The following is a 6,833-nucleotide window of genomic DNA, read 5'->3' on the forward strand; positions in this document are numbered from 1 at the left end:
AGCCAAAACGAACGGAAACAATTAGTTATTTTAACATAAACAATAGTCAATGCAATTCAAAAAGCGATAATTTCTACTTATATCAGGAACTGATTGTCTATATTTTTAACAGGCAAATGAAAAAAAAAATGTGTTTTACTTACATATATTGACCGAATTCAAATCAATTTCTTCCACATTAAAAACAAATAACCAAATGTTGTGGTGGGTTCAATTCAATTAAAAATGAATATACCAAAAAACACTGTGTAATATCAAAATTCATATGCATGAGAGCATAAAATATGAAAACCAGCGAAAACAAACATATATTGTCTCATTGGCACTCATACACATTTTCTTATTTATATATATATTTCCAGAAGACAAAACAGACATTTCAACTATAACACACACGGGAATAGAAAAGTAAAAAAACAGAAAAACAAAAAAGTAAATCAGGGCAGTTGTTACACCAACTTTTAATAAGTTCTTTCAACGTTTCTGTGGAAAGACCTTTTGATTTTGTTCTGACCATTTTGTTCCGCCATTTTTGTTTCTGAAATGTCGCTTTTGTTTCACAACATGTCGATAAGATATTATGTTTGTGATATCGAGCCTTATGTGCCATCCAAACTCACCCGTTTCAACCTAACATTTTTCTTATATGGGAATTATCTCCCCGTATACTTATTTTGAAAACTATAATAGATATAGAGAAACTTTAATTCTGAAAAATAATCAGTAAGACAAGATTTACAAATAAGTCAACATGCCCGAAATCGTCAGACCACTCATTGGAGTTATTGTCCTTTAATGACGAATTTTACCAATTTTTTGCGTTTTTGCCTTATATCCTAAAAATTGTAATAGATAGATAGAAACTTAAATAAACAAAAATGATCAGCAAGACATGATCTACATTTAAGACAATATGGAGTAAATTTTCCGACGACTCCTTATTGGAGTTATTGCCCTTTAATGACGATTTTTACCAATAATTTTGCGTTTTGTCTTATATGAGAATAGATAGATAGAAACTTTAAATAAAAGAAAAAAAAAATGATCAGCAAGGCAAGATCCACAAACAAGTCAAATTTTGCCGATATAGTTAGTAGACTGTCACTCTTCATATGAGTGATTGCCCTTAAATGAGTATTTTTTTCACCCTTTTGTGTGTTTTGAGCAAAAAATAAAGAAGATAGAGAGAAACTAAATAGACAAAATGATCAGTAATATAAGATACATGGTAAAATTATTGGTAAAATTGTACTTAAAATAAATGTTGCCACGATGTGTCAGATGCAGGGGTTCGAATCCCGCTGAGGGAAGAACAAAAATCGGCTCACGAAAATTTGCAGATCTAACATTGTTGGGCTAAATTAGAGAAGAAATATAAAAATTTTGGTATTGGCCCTGTATTACCACAAGTTATCCGATGGAGAACGGTTGTCATATATTTATACGTATACGTTAAAATTAAAATTTGATATGACGTCATGGTGAGAAAAAATAAATATCATCCTTTATGACAGACAAAAAAAAAAGCTAATCTGCAATGTCTTCCATCTACTTGCCAATATTCATCATGTTCCGTGTTACAACCCTATATATATTGCAGACGAGGAAAGGAATTACTCGACTTACGAAAGCTATATTTTATATAGCCTAGTTGGTCAACTGGTTTAGGGCACTGGACACAGTGCAGGCGGTGTTGCCACGATGTCTCAGATGCTGGGGTTCGAATCCCGCTGAGGGAAGAACATAAATCTGCTACCGCAAATTTGCAGACATAGCATTGATGGGCAAAATTTGAGACGAAGTATATAAACATTATGGTGTTAGCCCTGTATAACCACAGGTTTTCCGAGGGCTGTCGTAAAGTTGTCACATATTCAGACGTAGGAGTGTACAATAATGTGAACATCTTATTTTTATGACTCAAAATTAACTCTTAATCATATGCTGAATAAGATTTATTTCCAAATTCATTTCATGATTATACTCTCTTAATTATGTTATGCTGAGAAAAATCAAGAGTAGTGCTTGAAATTCTAGGGTGGAGGAGCACCATCCTTGAATACCATGTGGTGATCCCTTAATCCCTTGAACATATTTCAAAACAGTCCAACAGAGACAATTGCCTGTTGACTGAAAACAAGTTCACTTAAAAGGAGTATAGCACTTTCTAAAAACTCATTTCAAATATTGAAATATCAAAAACAAAAAACAAAAAACGAAAGTGTTTTCATTTTTCGTTTTTGATTTCTTAAAAACCAAAATGAAAAACAAAAGTGTTTTCGTTTTTCATTTTTGATTTCTCGAAAACCAAAACGGAAAACGGAAGTCTTTTCATTTTTCGTTTTTGATTTTTCAAAAACCAAAATGAATATCATAAGTGTTTTTGTTTTTCGTTTTTGATTTCTCTAAACAAGAAAAGAATCAACATTTGCATTAGATTTCTGCATTTTGCTCTATTTAATTATCGTTTTACGTTATACAATGTTTTCCTTTCCTTTTTGATAGCCATTGATACCCCGGTGTATTTACTACTTAATGTAGACAGAATAGACCGCCTGACTTATGATTTGAAAGGTGATTAATGAATCAAAGACTTTCAAATTTCCTTGTTTTTATCTATAAAAAAATATAAAATTATTATATTTAAATATAAAATAAATCACAAATTTGAATAATACAATGAAATATTATATAGATGGTGAAAATTAAACGATTAATTACAACATCATATTAACAAGGAAGGTTACTACTTATCTAATAGGAAAACTAGCCCTGTCATTAAAGTATGCACAGCGGTTATCCAGATCAATAGTATTTTTTGATTCGGAGATAATGTCGACGAATGGAAAAGATATTATCAATCTGAACAATAAGGATGCATGATCTTTACTTTTAAGTTTGAAAGGTTGGTTATGTAAGATTATTAGAACTGCATGATGACTGAGGCTAATCAGCCAATATTAGACATATAACACGAACATTCAAGACGGTAATATGTATACGTTATTTAGATTATTTAAAAAAAAATGTCCCACTCCAAGTCGTCGTTTAGTAGGCCATCTTATGAGTCACTAGGAAGCAGTCCAAAAGAAGATGTCTATCACGACAATAAATAGCTTTACTTCTATCACAATTTTTGTTTTGGTTAATGATGACCTTCTTATTCGTTTTAGGAATAAATACTAAAAAGCAAAAATTTGCTTTAGGCGTTTATAAGTTGGTGGTACGTTTAAAATTTAGCGATCATAATAATAATATAATTATTGTAAAACCCTAAGTAAACTTTAAGATTGAAAGACTTTTTGTAAATGGCCCTGGTTTGAAATAAATCAAGGGGTAATCGGCTCTACCCTTTTTAAAAGTTTTTGACTATTACATCGGCAGGCGACGCTTACCAAAATGAAATAATTTGTATCCGAAAGACAATACATCTAATAGCTTCACTATGTTTATATCTATTTTATAGAGTTGTTGTTTGGTTAAATATTTTATTTTTGTTTATTCGATACATACTTAAACGTTGCCAAAATCTTTCCAAAATTTTCCGGTTTGGGCTATCTGCAGACTCTTTAGGCGTTTATAGTTTTGTAATCTGTTTAAGTATTACCCATTAAACTGTTAGAACCTTAGAGAACATACATTGGGTTGCGATACGTGTACTTAGAATTTAGTTAAAGATTGGTATACTTTTAAATAGAGGCTCTAAAGAGTCGGTGTCGCTCACCATGGTCTATGTGCATATTCAACAAAGGACATACATAGAAGACGAGAATAGAATGCATGACAAACATCTTTGTTTTGTTGATCTTGTATTGTTGATCATTTGTTCTGCATAGTTTCTATCTATCTTCTCTAGTTTTTGCTCAAAACACAAAAGAGGGTATGCAAGTGACTTGTTAGTAGATCTTGCCTTATCGGTCATTTTTGTGATTTAAAGTTTCTATTTATCTATTTAAATTTTTATCATGTAAAGCAAAACATGATAAAAATCGTCATTAAAGGGCAATAATTCCAAGGAGACGTCGGACGATTTCCTCAATATTGTGTTAATTGTAGATCTTGTGTTGCTGATCATTTTTGCTTACTAAAGTTTCTATCTTTCTATTATAATTTTTAAGATATACATTTGTAAGGCAAATACGCAAGTAAATGATGGGAAAAATATTTAAAAAAATACCATCCGGAAAATATTGAAAGAGACGTGTATAAAAATTTGGATCAACTGACCAAGAATTCAGAAGGGAAGCTCCGCACTTATGTAAAATTTAAGAATAATTATGGTTTCGAAAAGTATCTAAATATCATGAACAATTTTGAGCTTAGGAGGTCATTAACAAAATTTAGGGTGTCATCTCATCATTTGCAGATTGAAATAGGACGATACCAGGGTACTCCCGGCCTCCACACCTAAGACTATGTCATCAGTGTAACTCTGGTAATATTGAAGATGAAGTTCATTTTCTCTTTTATTGCACAAAATATAGCGAAGACAGACACCATTTATATCACATTATTTCGGAATCATGTCCCAATTTCATTAACTTAAATTCCCAAGAGAAATTGCTATGGCTGCTGTCTTGTGAGAACTCGCCTGTATTAAAAGAGTTGTGTATATTCCTGGTGAAACACAGCAAATAGCAGATTTATATGACATGTTTCGCATAATTAGCAATAATTTTTGTTGTTATTTAAAAAATTATTTGTTAATTGACTGGATTCATTTTCTCTATTTATTTTGTTCATCTGCTTCTGACACGGGGAGGATTGCTGTTATTGCCTATCGCAATCAACAGTATATCCTAGAGCACCGTCCCTTGGTGTCTCCTGCAGATTAACAAATTTTTCCATCTTTAAAGATAATAACTTAAGTATGTTCAAACTTTATTATTATTTTTTTTCTTTAATTTTTAATTTTAATTTTATTTATATACTGTACAATGTCTCATGTTTGTTGATTATATTATCATATTGTTAATTGTAAATGTCCCCTGTTGGACCCTGATTGGAATAATAAAAATATTTGATTTGATTTGATATAATTGCCAATGAGACAACTTTCCACCAAGGTTCAAATAAAGTTGATGTAAGCAATTAAAGGTACTAACCATAAGGCCTTCAACAGTAAGTAAAACCGATGTATACCATATAGTAGGCTATAAAAAGCACCAACATGAAAAATATGAAACAATTCGGTTGAGAAAACTAACGGCCTAATTTTTAACAAAACAATTAAAGAAAAACAAACATGACAGACAAGAACCAACGACAACCACTGTACTACAGGCTCCTGACTTGAGACAGGCACATACAGAATGTGGTCCAATATCCAAAATCTAAATACATTTGTACAAGATTAGATTCAGTACCAAGAATTTAATCTACTAGTATTTATCAATGGACAATAACAGGTAAGTTTGTCAAGGGGTTAGCTTTATAAAAATATTATATATATATAGATTATAACATGGCATTTTTCATATCAAACCCCTTATCAGCCTTAGGTCATGATATCAGCCCAAGAGCCGACAGGCTCGAGGGATGATTTTGACCATATAATTTACCTCAATTTATGATAGACTCTTGAATTTTAAAGAGTCGAAATAGGATGAACGGATCATATAAACCCGAAGGCAAATATAATACAAGCCCAAACGAAAAAATATAAACAAGTCTAAATTGTAACTTGGATGGAGAGTTGTCTCATTGGCACTCATACCACATCTTCCTTTATCTAAATTGAAAACAACGTTCAAACCTATGATTGATATATATATATAGCATTCTGAAAATCAGTTTATATGGAATAAAAACAAACCTACCACCAAGTTCTCAAAAATATTTACGGAGGAAATGAAAAAAAAGACAATTCACAAAATATCATTCATCATTAATACAATATCTTTTTAAAAAAATCCATAAAACTTAGTACCTTTAATTATTTTTTAAAAAGATCTAATATTGAATAGAAAATATCAAACTATACTTATACATAATTTCTTATATAAAATTAAAATTTATATGCAGAAGTGTTATGATGATCTAAATGAAACCGCAGAGTGTGATGTACGGTTGTTTTGGAAACAAATAAAACGTTTATAAGGTTGCTCTTCCAAAATATATCCCGATATTGTGTAAGAAAATAAAGTGTACAGTTCTCCGGAGTCTGTAGCAAACTGTTTCGCTGAGTATTTTCAGGAGCTGTACCAACCAAAAGACAATGATAATTTTGAAAATGAATTTAAATGTTCTATTGAGAGCGTATACAAAGATATTATTAAAACCTGTGGTGTTGAAGCTAGACTCAAGCTAGCAGCCACTCCGCTAGCAGCCAGTTTTCAGATATGTCTATAAACCCAAAAGTTGCATAAGACTCAAATGTTTTTTTTATACTATATATAACGTTTTTTAATTTAACAATCGAAGACACTATGTATGAGTTTAAGGGGTGGATCCAGGATTTTTGAAGGGGAAAGGGGGGGGGGGGGGGGCTAATTGCCAAAAACATATACGTATACCGCTGATAGGAGGATTGCAAAAAAATGTTGAACGATTTTATATGCCGGAAAAAAGAAGATATTTTTCCGTTTAAAGGGGAGGGTGTCGTACACCTACCACGCTTTATCTGAATCCTCCACTGAATTTTACATTTTCATTTTTTGTTCAAGAATTAAAAGACATTTGTATATTTTATTAGCACACCGCGCTGCACGTTGAAAAGGGTGAGAAATAATTTAAAAAAAATATAGAACACTACAAGAGTGGAGAAATAAGGAATTTCTTTGTTAAAACACAATGTGAAGCAGCGTTTTTCTTTAACAATTTAACCCTAAAAA

This window comes from Mytilus californianus, unplaced genomic scaffold, assembly GCF_021869535.1.
Source record: "Mytilus californianus isolate M0D057914Y unplaced genomic scaffold, xbMytCali1.0.p SCAF_1, whole genome shotgun sequence".
NCBI classification, from domain to species: domain Eukaryota; kingdom Metazoa; phylum Mollusca; class Bivalvia; order Mytilida; family Mytilidae; genus Mytilus; species Mytilus californianus.